This window comes from Drosophila tropicalis, unplaced genomic scaffold (assembly GCF_018151085.1).
Source record: "Drosophila tropicalis isolate 14030-0801.00 unplaced genomic scaffold, ASM1815108v1 contig_805, whole genome shotgun sequence".
In the NCBI taxonomy this organism is placed as follows: domain Eukaryota; kingdom Metazoa; phylum Arthropoda; class Insecta; order Diptera; family Drosophilidae; genus Drosophila; species Drosophila tropicalis.
The window spans coordinates 3333791-3351622 of record NW_027173295.1 but is presented as its reverse complement, the minus strand read 5'-3'; the positions used below and the strand labels follow the sequence as shown (position 1 = coordinate 3351622).

The following is a 17832-nucleotide window of genomic DNA, read 5'->3' as shown; positions in this document are numbered from 1 at the left end:
ACATCCATCGACCCGTCATTCCCTCCCACCTATCCACTCCTGTAGAACACGAGACGATAGATGTGGATGGTATTCCAGTGGCCGGGGCGTCGAAGGGTTGGTAAGACATAATTTTTAATGGCATTTTAATATGGAGCAAAAGTGATTTTATTTAGCTAAAGTGTCACTCTGACATGATGAGGTTTCAGTTTGCATTTGCTCCAAAAGATAGTTGAGTGAATGAGCCACAGTTTGTATGCGAAAGAGAGAGAGAGAGTAAGAGCGAGAGAGAGAGTGACACGATATCAAGCAAGGAATAGCCCCTGATCGTACATAACCTCAAGTTTTGCCTAGTCATCGGGTATAACCTCAATTCGTCACTGCGGAATCGAGCCAAATTTCTTCCCACACACACACACACACACACAATTAATTAGTCACAATATCTTTGGAGTATTAGTATAGCCACATTTTTTTTTAGTATTTAGTTAATGGATTTAGTACAAGATAATTGGCTTAAATACCGGAATCATGGGCCTCTTGGAGGACAGATTAATTTTTGTGTGATTGTCTCGTCTGCTCAATGAAAAAGTGAATCCTATGACTCAAGTCAAGGAGAGATTGGTTGAAATCGCTGTTTAATTTCTTTAAGATTTCTTCCTTCTTATTCAGGGCTTCTTCCATTTGTTTAAGGGCCAGCATCAGTGCCGAGAACTCGTCATTGAAAGCTTGATTTTCCTCAATCTGAAAGAAATTGTTTAATTTAAACGGATTAAAAACTTATAAAAATTATGCACTTAAAAATAATATTCAACTTACCGATACCATATTGAAAATCGTTTTTTTTTTTTTTTTAACTTTTGCGAGACAACCTTATTGCAGTAAGAGCCGAAGCCAAGTGAAAGTTTTATAATTTTCAAGAACTCTCGCAGGGCTTACTGAGCAGGGTTGCCAACTTAGTTTTTTTAAAATACCGATTTGGCTTTTTTAAATATTAATGCGGGAAAATGTGATTTTAGAGAATTGCGGGAATTCTAGCTTCTTTCAATTTTTAGCTATTTTTTTTAGCTTTCTTTAAAAATTATGTTTATTAATATGAATGGGCATTTCCAGAATGTCTATACGAACGGAAATAAAAACAAATTAATACTCAACGCTTTTTTTTAAAGATGTTTTTATATGGCCGGAGCGTCGAAGGGTTGGTAAGACATAATTTTTAATGGCATTTTTATATGGAGCAAAAGTGATTTTATTTAGCTAAAGTGTCACTCTGACATGATGAGGTTTCAGTTTGCATTTGCTCCAAAAGATAGTTGAGTGAATGAGCCACAGTTTGTATGCGAAAGAGAGAGAGAGAGAGTAAGAGCGAGAGAGAGAGAGAGAGAGTGACACGATATCAAGCAAGGAATAGCCCCTGATCGTACATAACCTCAAGTTTTGCCTAGTCATCGGGTATAACCTCAATTCGTCACTGCGGAATCGAGCCAAATTTCTTCCCACACACACACACACACACACAATTAATTAGTCACAATATCTTTGGAGTATTAGTATAGCCACATTTTTTTTTAGTATTTAGTTAATGGATTTAGTACAAGATAATTGGCTTAAATACCGGAATCATGGGCCTCTTGGAGGACAGATTAATTTTTGTGTGATTGTCTCGTCTGCTCAATGAAAAAGTGAATCCTATGACTCAAGTCAAGGAGAGATTGGTTGAAATCGCTGTTTAATTTCTTTAAGATTTCTTCCTTCTTATTCAGGGCTTCTTCCATTTGTTTAAGGGCCAGCATCAGTGCCGAGAACTCGTCATTGAAAGCTTGATTTTCCTCAATCTGAAAGAAATTGTTTAATTTAAACGGATTAAGAACTTATAAAAATTATGCACTTAAAAATAATATTCAACTTACCGATACCATATTGAAAATCGTTTTTTTTTTTTTTTTTTAACTTTTGCGAGACAACCTTATTGCAGTAAGAGCCGAAGCCAAGTGAAAGTTTTATAATTTTCAAGAACTCTCGCAGGGCTTACTGAGCAGCGTTGCCAACTTAGTTTTTTTTTAAAATACCGATTTGGCTTTTTTAAATATCAATGCGGGAAAATGTGATTTTAGAGAATTGCGGGAATTCTAGCTTCTTTCAATTTTTAGCTATTTTTTTTAGCTTTCTTTAAAAATTATGTTTATTAATATGAATGGGCATTTCCAGCATGTCTATACGAACGGAAATAAAAACAAATTAATACTCAACGCTTTTTTTTAAAGATGTTTTTATATGGCCGGAGCGTCGAAGGGTTGGTAAGACATAATTTTTAATGGCATTTTTATATGGAGCAAAAGTGATTTTATTTAGCTAAAGTGCCACTCTGACATGATGAGGTTTCAGTTTGCATTTGCTCCAAAAGATAGTTAAGTGAATGAGCCACAGTTTGTATGCGAAAGAGAGAGAGTAAGAGCGAGAGAGAGAGAATGACACGATATCAAAGTATTTGCCTTATACACTTATGTAACTACAATTATCTAACTTAATTTATGTTTAACTATTTCAATAAACGATTACTTAAGCCTTTAGGTAATCAATTTTCCAAATCATTTTGAATTTCAGAACTGATCTATTGGACCTTTCTTTTATTATCTTCCGGCCAAAGGGCCATTATGCCCCTCATGGCATTTTAGGTAAAAACCATGACTACTTTAGACCGATTTCGATCAAATTTGTATTTCCTCTATATTGATGACAGTATTTTTAGGGCGACATTTAAATGCGGAATCGAGCCAGCTTTCTTCCCACTTACACACACACAAATAATAATTTCTTAATATGATGGGAAATGACGGTGAAGTGGCCCAGCAAGCAAGGAACAGCCCCTGATCGAACATAACCTCAAGTTTTGCCTAGTCATCGGGTACAACCTCAATTCGTCACTGCGGAATCGAGCCAAATTTCTTCCCACACACACACACACACACACACATACAATTAATTAGTCACAATATCTTTGGAGTATTAGTATAGCCACATTTTTTTTTAGTATTTAGTTAATGGATTTAGTACAAGATAATTGGCTTAAATACCGGAATCATGGGCCTCTTGGAGGACAGATTAATTTTTGTGTGATTGTCTCGTCTGCTCAATGAAAAAGTGAATCCTATCACTCAAGTCAAGGAGAGATTGGTTGAAATCGCTGTTTAATTTTTTTAAGATTTCTTCCTTCTTATTCAGGGCTTCTTCCATTTGTTTAAGGGCCAGCATCAGTGCCGAGAACTCGTCATTGAAAGCTTGATTTTCCTCAATCTGAAAGAAATTGTTTAATTTAAACGGATTAAGAACTTATAAAAATTATGCACTTAAAAATAATATTCAACTTACCGATACCATATTGAAAATCGTTTTTTTTTTTTTTTTTTTTTTGCGAGACAACCTTATTGCAGTAAGAGCCGAAGCCAAGTGAAAGTTTTATAATTTTCAAGAACTCTCGCAGGGCTTACTGAGCAGCGCTGCCAACTTAGTTTTTAGTAGTAAAATACCGATTTGGCTTTTTTAAATATCAATGCGGGAAAAATGTGATTTTAGAGAATTGCGGGAATTCTAGCTTCTTTCTTTCTTTTTTAAAGATGTTTTTATATGGCCGGGGCGTCGAAGGGTTGGTAAGACATAATTTTTAATGGCAAATCATTTTGAATTTTAGAACTGATCTATTGGACCTTTCTTTTATTATCTTCAGGCCAAAGGGCAATTATGCCCTCATGGCATTTTAGGTAAAAACCATGACTACTTAAGACCGATTTCGATCAAATTTGTATTCCCTCTAAATTAATGGCACTAATTCTAGAGCAACATTTAATTGCATTGGCTCAAAAACCGCGTGGGCGTGGCTTAAATTTAAAATAAATTTGATCACCCTAGTTAATACACGAGTCTACTTATCAAGTTTGGTGGCTCTACCTTGCATAGTTTCCGAGATCTTTGCGCTGATACAGACAGATGGATAAATCGTGAGCTTCCGTGGGGGGGACAGTTAGGGTTCCAGTAGTGGCTACGATAGATGTACATACGCCTGGTGGAGCTAAAGAAGCTAGGGAAAGCCTTCCTTGTGCTTGTGTAACATACATTTTACCCTATTGTTGCCTGGTTTAAAAAATAAAAATTTTAGTGATGTTTTATAGCCTTGTAGATTACCATAAACTATATATATTCCTGATCAGCATGAGAAACCGAGTCGACATCTGTCCGTCTTTATGTATTCACTTCACCTCCTCAATTAGAAAGACACTGGAATGAAACTTGGTACTTAAACTTTTAATTTTCTAATTGAGATCAAGTTTGACATTTCGTCAGATCGAAACACTATAACATTTAAATGTCGTAAAAAACCATCTATCGAATTGAAAGATATCTTATTGTTAGTAGAAATATAACATAACTCCGTCTCGCTCATATTCAGTTGAGGCCATCTATTACCATCTCTCTCACACAAACAGCTCTTATAAGAAGCTGTATATTTTTATTGAGACACTATCTATCCCATTCCAAAGCGTGTTCGTTCATACAAATCAAAAAGTAATGCGCCTTGTCGATTTAGAAACGTTTTATTTAATTAACATACAAAGGCAATTAACTTCTAGAACAATTTTTGTTTATTTTTGGGTTAAAACCAGTTCAGATTCCAAATTTATTAGTTAAATAATGAGTTTCAATCGTTTACGAAGGGTTATTCCATATAAAGGACAATCTTGTGTGGTGTTAAACGAAAGGTGGGGCTTGAAGCTTGATCAAATATTTTATCATTTCGCTGCAACAATTTCCTGAATGTCTGGCCATGTCCAAATATTAAATGCCATTGTCACAAGCGCCAACAACTGAGACTATGAAACTGTCAACTATTGATGCTGATGATGACGATTACGATGAGGCGGCAGCAGGGAACCAACCAGTCAGTCGCCGGTTGCAATCAGTGAGCGAATGCCTGGAGTCCAGTAGTTTTTGCAGTTGCCAATATTCTTGTAACATGCAAATTTCAACGAATTTCAATCACATATTCGCTCTGTCTCTCTCTTTTTCGCTCTCTGTCTTTTGTCTCTCGTTTGCCGATATGGGCACAGTGCGTATGAGCAATGAAAAAGTAATTAAATTTAACAGCCAAACGGGAAAGCATTGGGAACGACAAGGACTATAACTGCCAAAGCTCTGGCTAGTTAGACAGGAACAAGAGCACAACTAACCAAAAGAGAACGAAAAAAAAACCAGAGGGGATCCCAAAAAAATATGCGAGGAAATGCGAACGAAAACTGTCATTATTAACGCATTGAACGACAGCTGTTGCCCCGCCCACCATCCACACACAAACACACACACACGCATACACACAAAAAAGGGAAGTTAGGTAGGTGCCATGTTGACACTTTTCACAGGATGGCCCTCCACCCCAACTCCCAGTGGAAGAAGAGGAGAACTTGTAAAGCGAGAGAGAGAGAGGGAGCGAAAGAGATGAACACCAAATGACATTTATTGAAATTTCATCATTAAGAGTTGAGAGAGGCAAAGGAATGGCAGTTTGTCAACTTTGCTGCATGTCGAACTTATTTAAATTCGAATTGTGACACGTGTGCGTGTGGCATGCGGCAGGTTGATGCCATAAGCACGAGGTGAGGCGACAGCGGGTTAGGTTAGTTGTTCCTTGGCAACCCTTTTTTTCCTTTTCGTTTCCTATTTTGCCTGCATTTCGAAAATCAGTTTTGGCATCTCACTGAACAGCATAATATCCCCAAGGACTTTGAACAAATATTCCTTTTCGTTGCTTTTTCTTTTTTGTTTGTCGTGCATAATTTTCGAAAAAATAACTTTCAACTTGGAAACGAAAAACCAAAAAGAGGCAAAGATGACAGAAAATTCATGCCCTTCCATCCTTAAGGGAACTCTATACACTGATGCACACTTAAAAACAAGAAGGAAAAGTTAGATAAAATAATAATTTCCTAATAATTTGCTGGGAAATGACGGTGAAGTGGCCCAGCAAGCAAGGAATAGCCCATTGATCGTACATAACCTCAAGTTTTGCCTAGTCATCGGGTATAACCTCAATTCGTCACTGCGGAATCGAGCCAAATTTCTTCCCACACACACACACACACACACACAATTAATTAGTCACAATATCTTTGGAGTATTAGTATATCCACATTTTTTTTTTAGTATTTAGTTAATGGATTTAGTACAAGATAATTGGCTTAAATACCGGAATCATGGGCCTCTTGGAGGACAGATTAATTTTTGTGTGATTGTCTCGTCTGCTCAATGAACCATATTAAAAAGTCAATTTTATGACTCAACTCAAGGAGAGATTGGTTGAAATCGCTGTTTAATTTCTTTAAGATTTCTTCCTTCTTATTCAGGGCTTCTTCCATTTGTTTAAGGGCCAGCATCAGTGCCGAGAACTCGTCATTGAAAGCTTGATTTTCCTCAATCTGAAAGAAATTGTTTAATTTAAACGGATTAAGAACTTATAAAAATTATGCACTTAAAAATAATATTCAACTTACCGATACCATATTGAAAATCGTTTTTTTTTTTTTTTTTTTTTCTTTTGCGAGACAACCTTATTGCAGTAAGAGCCGAAGCCAAGTGAAAGTTTTATAATTTTCAAGAACTCTCGCAGGGCTTACTGAGCAGCGTTGCCAACTTAGTTTTTTTTTAAAATACCGATTTGGCTTTTTTAAATATCAATGCGGGAAAATGTGATTTTAGAGAATTGCGGGAATTCTAGCTTCTTTCAATTTTTAGCTATTTTTTTTAGCTTTCTTTAAAAATTATGTTTATTAATATGAATGGGCATTTCCAGCATGTCTATACGAACGGAAATAAAAACAAATTAATACTCAACTCTTTTTTTTAAAGAAGTTTTTAGTTTAAAATATATTTTTTTCTAAATGATTTGTTTTTGAAATTTCCAAAATACCGCGATATTCGCAGGGAAAATTAGAGAATCTATAGCTAATTCTAAATGGAAAGGTAAGTTTTAAGGATCAGAAGATTAATCTTGAATTGTATTTTGTTGTACATACATTTCATTTGTTCTTTTCTTAAAAAAAATTTAAATAAGTTCAAACAGACATGACTGACGTAAATTTCTTCCACACGTTCAGCTCTTGAGATTTACCCAGTTAACAAATGTTTTGAAGAAATATATGGAATTAATGTAAACAGCATTTAAGAAAGGGAAAAGCACGTGAGAGGGAGAAATCACTACTTTTGACTTTTTTTAGTTCCCAAACTCGACTACTAAGTGCAATAAAATGTTCACGGGTCCTCAGAAAGTCCTAAGGAACATAAATTGTCTACGGAAATCCAGGTTAGGTTAGGTTAGGTTATTATTTGGCTAGTTAGAGATAACAGGAAGTTATAATATTGTATATCGATTGTTATTGAAAATATCTGTGTTGGTAATCGACTTAATTTTTTTCGCTACACAATTTTTAATGTACTGCATTACCCTAAATAACCCTAAAATTCAAAATCCATTTTCTTTGTAGAATGTTGGTTTCGTTTTCGAGTGACTCCATGGTACTTATGTATATTTTATTTGACCTACTTCAGTCTAGACTGGTACAGGTTTTCCTATTCTAAATAACGAGTGGGTCAATCGGGTCACTCCGACACACATAAGGGAAAGGGAAGGCACACATACATATCTAATCCTTTTATTTCTACTATATACATAAGTCGGGTAACGACTTTTTTGCTGCCCTGGAAAACAATCGTTTGTCTATACTTCAAAGCGTTATACCACACTAGAGGTAAAAAAAGTACTGGAAACCAACGAGAATAGGGAACCGGATCTTAATAAAATTGGCTTTTGATCATTTAGCTTTACATTCCAATAAATGTCCATGAACTTTTCAACTACACAAGCAGAATACAGATGGATATATGTACATACATACATATGTATGGATGTAACCAATTGCCCTATAGGCCAACCAACTTTTGTTGCATCAATGGCCTGATGGCTACTTCACACAGATGAGATGAAATGAGTGAGAACCAACGATTGAAATATATTTATTAATTAACCATTATCGTTGCACTGGACACCAATGGATTGCTCCATCCAGGATTGCCCTCAGTCTGCTGATGGTCGTCGGCCCCTTGATGATAAATGGCGATGTCTGAAGTGCAATTTGCATATGGCCGAGTTGAAAAATCATCATCATCATCATCGTCATCATTCTGGCCGGGTCCACGTCGTTTGGTCCATTCAATGTTGGTTCGCTTGATGAGCATCATTATGGCAAAGCGTGGAAAGGCTTCTGGACATGACATGTGAGGATGTCCGCTGGCATTGGATACCCCCAAAGAGTTGACAATTATGACAGACGCAGCGCGACATTCGCTTGGCTGTTGGAATTAACGCCATTTTAATTGAATTTTAATATTTCACACACGACTCAACGGCAGCCGGAAGCACTGGCAGGAAGCTCGTCTTTCCCTACATTCCCATTCTATCGTTATCTCAACTTCTCTGTCTCTCTCTCTCTCTCTCTCTGTCTTTTATTCTGATGCGGATGCTTTGAATTCGCACAAAACCGCAAGTAAAATGTCGACAACGAGTAGGGATGATAGGGACGAGATAGTGTTGGTATTGCTACTGCTCTTCTGATTCTGGTGTTGATGTTGTAGGTGGGCATAATGCGGGAATGGATGGGCGCTGCCAATGAAATAACCATTATGAAAATCTGTTGCCAACTTTGGTCACATTATGGATAATGATGTATTAAATCGCCAGCAAATATTTAATGCAATCTTAAAGGCTATAGAATATTTGCTTTATCCTTGCCATACCCTGTAGATCTTGTAAATTGAAGGGCATATAAGAAAATGAAGACTACCACAACAAAATAGTGGCAGACCTATTTCTTGATTATTTCCGTTAGATTCTCTTGAGTTAATTGAAACAAATCTCTGACATTGTTAAAGTTTCAAATCGATTCCAGGCCTTTGGAAATTTAGCTCATTAGAACCTTTGATTCCTATGTCACTGGGACTTTTTAAGATCTCAACTTTCAATGAATTCTATTTGAAGTCATGTATAGTCGTTTTAAAGAATTAACAAATATCACACTATACGAGGGTGGTTCCATAAGTACTTAGTTTAGTATCGTGTAGAACCATCTTATCGACGACAAAGCTAAAAATTTCAGTCGAACCGAATTTGTGGTTTTGTTTTGACTCCGTGTAGAAGCGAGCGTGTCCACGGATTTTAGAAAAATGGAAAAAGAGCAATATGGATCGGTGATTCGATTTTTGTTTTTGGAAGGGAAATCACTAAGTGAAATCAAAGAGCGGTTGGATGCTGTGTATGGTGACTCTTCTCCTGCGATGGCGACCGTCAAAAATTGGTTCAACGTGGTCGCACTTCGGTTTTTGATGAGCCACGTCCAGGTGCCACGTAAAGTACAACCACGGAGGATAACGTGGATCTCGCCGATCGAAAGGGCGCAAGATAGCTGAGACAGTTTCCTGCAAGAAATTTTGGACATGGGAAAGCTGTCGGCGCTTACTCCGGACAACAAGCATAACCATAAGACGACATCAGAACAGACCTCCGCCGTCGCCATGGCCAAATTGGTCGAATTGGGCTACGAACTGCTGCTCCATCCATCGTACTCTCCAGATTTGTCCCTGTGCGACTTCTTTTTGTTTCCAAACTTGAAAAAGTCACTCGCCGGGCAGAAATTAGAGTCGAATGAAGAGGACGCCCATTTTTCAGACCTCGATAAAACTTATTTTTCAGACGGGTTGAAAAAAGTTGGAGCATCGCTAGATCAAGTGTATCAACCTTAAAGGAGACTATGTTGAGAAATCAAAGTTTATTTCCTTTCTGATCAAAATTTCAATATTTTTATACACAATTTTAGGATTGAAATCTAAGGGCAAACCAGATTTTTAACCTAGAAAAGCTGCCAGAAATGTTGCATTTTGTTTGGAAACTCTGATTTTTTAGGAGCATCTTAATAAAAGAAAAAAAAGTTATGGAGAAGGACTAAAACGAATCGAAAACGCATGTTTTGAATAGGAAAATGAATAACCTAAAAAAAAACAGCAAAAATTAAGGTCATCTGATTGGACCTTGATAAGGGCAGATCGATAATTTCAGTTCATCGGTAATAACATTTTCTCTTTGCTCTGTTTATGTTTTTTCTGTGCCCTTTTTATTGTTATTTACCTTAAGCCAGACTTACCTTTGGGGGATTCCCCTCGTAGCCATGCTCCTTATTGTATGCAATATTAGTTGTATTGTAGATTCAGACTAGCTTCTACCATGAAGTAGTAGTCTGTTTGATTAGGCAGTCAAATAAATACCAATAAACAGACCCAAACACTCAGACACAAAGGCTGCGGCACAGACAATACTCAAGTTGGAGGTGTCAACTGTACACACACACACACTCACACACTTGAGTCGGCAGCAGGACTTGAGTCAATATTTGAAGTAGCAGCGCAAAGTTTCACCTAGCAATTTCTTCCTGCCATTCACCCTTGGTTTATTTTTTTGTTTTCTTTATATATGTATATTTTTGATGCTGTCTGTGCTGGGCGTTCCTCATCATTGAAGTCTCCCACAATTCGAACTAGGTGTATATATGTATGTATGTAAGTATCTATAGCAGGTTTATTGGCTTGTAAGTTAGTTTGTTCTATTTTTATTTTGGGTTTTTTGTATTTTTTAAATTCAAGTTTATTTTACTTTTTTCTGACATTTGGCCTTTTTGGTGGAACGCCTCATTGATTGCCCATTTAGAACCGCAAAATTTAATTTATCTGCCATCAGTTGATGTTCTTGTGGTTTGTCCTTCCATTGATATACCCTATCCCTTATCCTTATTCCTATCCCTACCTCACAGAAACCCACAAGTTTTTGTATACGTGCGCGTGTGTGAGTGGTCCTTTGTTTGGTTTTCATACGAGGAGATTGGCAAGAGGGGCCAGAAAGGGGGTGGCGGTATGGTAGGTTAGAGGGCAAGAGAAAGACCCATGTCAAAAATTGTACAACATTCGAGGCTGATAACATTTTGTTGTTGTTGCTCAGCTCTTTCCATTCTGAGTTTAGTCATGTGTGATTGTGTTTAAGATATCATCATCCCCAGTTTCAATCCAAGTCCCCAATCTCCACTTCCGTTAGCTGCCATTGCCACCTGCTGTTTGACACCTAAATTCGCTTATTGTTGCAGTAGAGCGAGAAACCTTAGCTTTACTTTTATGAACTTGTCGGCAACTCCCCAAAGGGGAAATGAAATACATTTCCACACACCCACCCATCCACACACGCACACACACACACACTCGTCATTCAATTCGCAATTCGTTTCAACAATTGAAATGCGATTAGCGCCAAGGTGCACTAGGGAGCGGGTGAATGGAATGGGTTCTCTTCTCTTCTTTTTTTGCTTTCTCTACGATTTTCCGTTTTTCCTTATAAGGGTAAGGGTGAGGGTGAGGGTTGGGGTTAGGAAGCTTTAGCTACATTTTTGATTTATGTGAAATTGAGTTAAATTCACCCGCAGGCTCCGGCTGTGTAGTGCTCTCTAATCAAGGCTATTCACTTGCCATAAATCAAATTAAATGGCTGTCACATATCGCCAGGCGCCAGTGGCCTAAGCTTCCCAACTCATCCGTTCCACCTCCCACCTCTCGCCATCTCGTGTTGCCCATCGCCATTTCCATTGTTATTATTGTAGGTCTCTGTGTTCAGTGCTCTGTCAGCTAAGCATAATTAAAAGCTAGGGAAATGCCCCGTATAGGGATTAGAAAGAGCGAGGAACTCTCCCAATTCTAGGGGCATGTATCTATCTATGTGACTGTAAGAGTTTACATAAAGTGTAATTAGAAAATCTTTTGAAAAACTGTCTTTTTTTCAGTTTTAACCTCTCATTAAAGGTCTTAGTTTCGTCTCCATTCCAGAATTTGATACTGTATTAGATCTCGGATTCAATGTGATATTCAATTGGGATTTCCATTCTGTGGTATCCGAAAAGACGTTCATCTCACAATCAGATTTAGCCTTGACATCGAGTTTGGCCCTAAAATGTTATTATTTAGTTAGAGATAATGATGTATGTATAATGACGTCAGCTGTGTTTACAACACATTCCTATGCAACACTGCTTAGAGATGGCAAACAATTGTGATTTATCGATAGACGATAGACAACAGATGTTAATTGTATTTAACGATTATTGATTTCATTTTTCAATATGTTATTAGAATGAGTCCGCTTTGTGTTGGAAATGCATGTGAGTCTCTTCCATTGCATTGGCAAAGTGCAGGTTAACATATCCTTCAGTTCAGGTGAAAATCCAAAGCACTTGTCCATGCACATATTTCCATTTCCCCCACACACACACACATACACAAAAATTTCATGTTAATTTTTGTGGAAATATAAAAAGTGCAGGCAAAGACACAAAGCACAACAACGAGGACAACAAGTGAATGAAGAAGAGTGAGTGCAACTGCAACTGGGGATGTTAGATGACGTTGCAAGCGCCACAAATTGCGGCAAATGCATTTTTCTTTTACATTTTACGGCAATTTTTTTCCTCCTTTGGGTTTTTTTTTTCTTTTTTTTTTTTTGAGGACAGATGCAGGACTATAAAGAGAGATGCAATCTCAAGTGGTTATCTCTCAGTACTTGCACCCCGAGGACTCGAGGGACTAGGCGCAGAAGCTGGAGCAGGACTAGGAGCTGGAACCGGAGAACCCAAAGCAAAGTCAACATCAAAGTTCACGCCGACAAAGCGTTGAGAGTAAATGTTTAATGAGCGAAGCATGTAGTTTGTTAAAGGAAAATCTAGGAGTAAAGGATCAGAGGAGCAAGCACAACTCCTTCAAAAGCCCAGGCGCAAGCCAATTAAAACAAAAGCCAAAAAAACAAATGCACTTGAAGCACCAGGCAAGCCATCAGATGGGAAAGGGGTAAGGGGGAGGGAGCAGCTGGAGCTGAAGCAGAAAGGGTTGGCAAACTGGGAGCACGTTTGACAGTGTCAAAGGCGAGCCTACCACGTGAAGTGTTTGGCAACATTGTTGGGTAGCTGTGCACCCACCGTACCACCCACACACCGCCACCACCACCACCACCAATATGGCTTACCCCTTACTCCACTGAGTACGCACTCCAAGCAACAGTTCTTCTCTTCTTTGAAGTCAAAAGGATTTCCTTTTCCTTTTTTTTTTTCTGTCCCCTTCTACCAAAAAGGAAAGGCTCGACCATGGACTGAGGCACAAGGCACAGTAAATTAGCTACACTTGATGGCAAATAGAAGGGAGTGATGATGGTCAGCTGGGAAGGGGTGAACTGCAATAATGCCAGAAAGTGACAGCTGCTTAATGTCAAAGTCGGAAATGCAAAGGAAACGGCAAGAGGCTATTCAAGAAGTAGGAATAAACTAATGGGATAAGAGTTGACATATTTTCCTTTTTAATATACAAATAAGTCAATTAAAAAAAAAATTAGATAAATTGTTTTATCTTCTGAATGTTCTTATTGAAATTCAATTAGAAATTTATACAAATTTTATTTAGAATTCATAGTAAAGTTAAGGACTATCCAGGACTTCAGAACTAACAATAAGACTTATTAAATGATCAATTGAAAAATGATAGTTTAAGTGGGTTTTAGGTCTAATTTTAAAGTTATTCTTTTAAAACTAATACAATCTGTTAAAATTAATACCTAATTAATTATACATATAATTTGTACTTCTCTATAGTCAATAAATGATCTAAATATTAAGTATTTTAGACTCTCTTATTTAACATATTTGAAAATGGTCAGCACGATGATACAGTATCGGGTCTTCGGGGAGCGAAGAAGTGAATTTTCCCCCTTGAAACCTGGAATTTACCTCCAAACTTGGTCAACAAACGATTTTCCCTTAAAATGTCAGATTCGTCTCCCAAAATGCTTAATTTCTCTTACCAACTTTCTGAGCCAGATCCGCTTAAAGTTTCGTTAACTTTTGGTAGAGGGAAACGTTGTTAGTTTTGGTTTTATATCCTGGATCCAACTCAAAAGCTCAAAATTATGAAAATTGGATTATCGATTTTCAATCTCTAAGATATTTTCGTCTCTAGAAGGATATTAAGGGATTTCCTAACAATTTTGACTATATAGTTTTTGTTGGTTTGACCAAACATTCAAAGTTCCTTTGCCATACTGATCAATTTTTTCAAGAAAAGTGCTCAAAGGTTTAGGGATCGGAAAAAGTGGTATTCAAATGAGTTTTTTTTTCACACATTTTGATAAATTTTTAGAAAATATATCTTACCATATTCCTGCTTTAGTTTATAAGCCATTTATGTATACACAAATATAGTTAAGAAGAGAAACGGAAACATCATGTGAATATATGTAGATATTTTGAGTCCATAATAGCATATATGAACTCCAATTTATTAATCATAAACTACTCTAGAAATGCATTTGTCTTATTTGGTATCTATAACAGTTGGTAATGTTCGTGACTTGAGAGTCCTTGTGAAGTTGTGAAGTTGTTTCTTTTACTTAATGGCCAGGCCAATTAACGACCAAGGGACGTTTGTAGTTGGAATACTTGCAAGAGTTCTCTAAACCACAAATTGCAGTTGGCATGAGAAACGAAAACCAAAAAAACAAAAAAAAACAACAACAACAATAATAACAGAAAACAAAAACAATCAAAATTAAAACGCACATGTGATAAATCAAAGGATTTTTGCTGCCTCTAACGAAACGGATGCCACACAATGACTGCCTCTCCTCCATTATGATGAAGTCTCTGTGGCAATTCACTTACCTACCTCTACCTGGAGCACCATAACTCCACACACAGAGCAAAGCAAACCAAACTAAACCACACCACACCACACCACACCGCACCACTTCACTTTACTCCACCCATCTAAACGAAGCCAGTTCCACTTGGCATCGTTTATCCAGCTATTCAGAATGCAACTACCTGTATTTATGGGCCTCGTCCTGGTCCTGAACATGTTGGGTTTGGGTTTGGGTTTGGGTTTGGGCCTGGGTCCTGGGCTTTTATCTGCCAACGGTAGTTACATTCCATTCATAAATATTTTTCATTCACTTACGACTCTTTCTCTCTCTCTATCGCTCTCTCTTTCTCTCGCTCTGTCACTCTCTCTTTCCCTCTCTTTCTCAATGCATTTCACCTGAAGTTCTGCCATTTGTTAGTGTTGTTATGCCGCGACTCGTTTGGAGTTTCGAGTTCTCCATATTTTTCTTCTTTTTGTGTTTTTGCATTTTAAGCGTTCCGGGGAAAGGCATCTATGGGACTCTCTATTGTTTGGGGCATATGTTTCGTCATTTTCCCTTTGATCTTTTGCCAAGTGAAAGCGATGGCATCCTTTTGCCAGAGAGTTAGATGATAGTCAAGCTCTCTTCATATTCTCTTTCTGCCTTGTTCAAAGTTAATTGCAAAAAATAACAAAAAAAAAAAAAAAATAATAATAAATGAAAATATTATATAAGAATATGCCGACTTCTAATTAAAATATAAAAAAATATATATATATGTATATGTACATATTTTTGCTATTTGTGCAATTAAAACGAGGCCTAGGCCTTGTCAGAACTAATTAGAGCTTGCAATTTATTTGAGGGTTGAAGCAAATTTGAAGGACATGACCCTTCCACAAAAAAAAAAAAACAAGAATAAAAACCACAGAGACCCTGAAAAAACAAAATTAACTTGCTTTTGAGTTTCAAAAAATATGCAGAGATAATAAACTTATCTGATCAGCCTAAAAGACATGACATTGGGATGGGAATCCGCTATACAAACGGCAGACCATAGAAAACTCTGAGACAACATGAGAGACAATCTCGTTTGACTTGAGATATTTTTTCACCAATCTTCCCTAGGAGAGCTGTATGATATTGTCATTCGATCTTAATGAAATTTGACTGACAAATACTAATACTAACTTATGACAATGCACACTGGGCGGAATTGCCATTTGGCAATACTTTTCCTTATACTTTTCTTTGTGATCGCTTATTTAAGTGGCATAAAATCGCAAATTTTCAGAAAGCAAGTACTAATTATATTTCAGTTTATTCAAACTAGAGTCCGTAAATAGAAAAAATCGATGATCGCATTCGCCAAACATGCAACCCTGTTATTCTGATCAAGCTTCAAAGTCAGGTGATTAGACAGGTGATTAGAAATTTTTTATCACTTTGAGCGCTTGGCAAATCCACACAAAAGAAAAAAAGAGAATATTGTGAAAAATGGATTTTGGAGGCCAAGGTATGTAGAATGGATAAAACAAAACAATTTGGTGTTCAAATTTACTATATTTTATATATGTGTACTGTTTTGTATTGTTCATAAAGATAGAAAACCAAACATATGTGTTCATCTTCTGTGGAGTAAAAGCTAACCTTCTGCGTGTTTCTGCGATATGTAATGTATGTGAAAATAAAGGAGAGAGTGTGTATAAAAAGTTAGATCACATTGAGTTCTGTCATTTAACGCTGCTGGACGTTTGGATCGACAACGTATACGCATTGTTGCCTTATATGGGCTATTGGGGTAGGCGTGGTCATATGAACTTAAAATTTTGTTTCAATATTTAGAGTGCTATTCTTATCAAATATACCAAGTTTTTGCTGGATATCTGCGTTATTTGACTTTATGCCACTTATTTGGCAATTCCGCCCCATTGGGCAATGGCGTCAAAATTAACAAAGTTATTGATAATAGTCACTTTTAGTGACTTAGTTCTTTCTTATTATTAGTCACTGCTTCTGACTGATCGTTCTTTTGGGAGCTATTTCACAGAGTCGTTATTTAGTTTTGAAATGGTTAAGAGAATAAGGAAGTTATTGAGAAAAGTTGTTATTTTTGTGGGGTGTCCGTTTAAAACATTTAATTTGTGGCTTGTAAAATTCAGTAATATTTTGTTGGACTAAGAACTTATTTAAACTGATCACCGACCACTTGAAAGACCCACTAGTTAGGGATTTAAGGAGATGAAAAAAGTTGAAGATTCTTCCAAATATTACGGTATACATTTTGGAGCTTCTCCCCTTCCTGAATCAGTCCATGTAGGACCTGCTTGATACTCTAGTCTAATCCAGCTGAGTTCGAGATAATATAATGAATATAAGATACAACATTTCAGCGTTGATCAGACTTTGCATTCATATAGACCGGATAGACCAACGAATGGAAATGGCTATACGAACTGGTCTTGCGTGCTGATCAAGAATCAAGAGTATATATTGTATATAGTTTAAGTCTTTAGGAAAGGGTATGAAAAGTGGTCAAAGTGGTCTAACTTTACATTGTTTTACTCATCCCCAAAGTCATAAGTTGGATATTTATAATCTTAAAAGCAGATTCTAGTTCAAAAACGGAAACGAAATATATTTCAATAGTTTCAAAGTAAGGCAATGAATTTTCACTTCAATTTGATATATTATTTTTTATTTTATGTCGTTTTAATGTTAGTCTGACTGCAAATTTGAAGTACATACATACACACAGATGAATGTATTCGCTTTAAATGAAAATTGGCACAAAGACCATAAAATATTGAATTGAAATCAAGGCAAATTATGTTAATTCTGCTAGCAAAGCCTAGGGATTTTCCAATCTATTATACATAAATCCATTTACCCACCTCCTTTCTCCTCTCTCTATCTCTCTCTACCCCCTTGCTCTCTACTAAAACAAACTAATCACATTTTAAGCCATAGTGTTTTTTGTTTTTAACCGATTTTTCACACACAAACACACACACACACACAGGGGGAGAAAGAGATAAACAGATAAACTCATCGGTAAAGCC

General features: G+C 36.8%; 3 long non-coding RNA genes across 3 annotated transcripts; all 3 read right to left on the bottom strand.

The window, feature by feature from the left end:
* Positions 1-426: 426 nt before the first annotated feature.
* On the bottom strand, positions 427-896 carry LOC137580078 (uncharacterized). Its single transcript, XR_011032931.1, has 2 exons — positions 799-896; positions 427-723 (listed from the first exon to the last, which is right to left on the bottom strand). It is a non-coding gene; the product is annotated as an uncharacterized lncRNA (long non-coding RNA).
* Positions 897-1517: 621 nt separating this feature from the next.
* LOC137580083 (uncharacterized) lies at positions 1518-1988 on the bottom strand. The gene is made up of 2 exons (XR_011032934.1): positions 1890-1988; positions 1518-1814 (listed from the first exon to the last, which is right to left on the bottom strand). It is a non-coding gene; the product is annotated as an uncharacterized lncRNA (long non-coding RNA).
* A 988-nt stretch (positions 1989-2976) lies between these two features.
* LOC137580086 (uncharacterized) lies at positions 2977-3444 on the bottom strand. Its single transcript, XR_011032937.1, has 2 exons — positions 3349-3444; positions 2977-3273 (listed from the first exon to the last, which is right to left on the bottom strand). It is a non-coding gene; the product is annotated as an uncharacterized lncRNA (long non-coding RNA).
* Positions 3445-17832: the final 14388 nt, after the last annotated feature.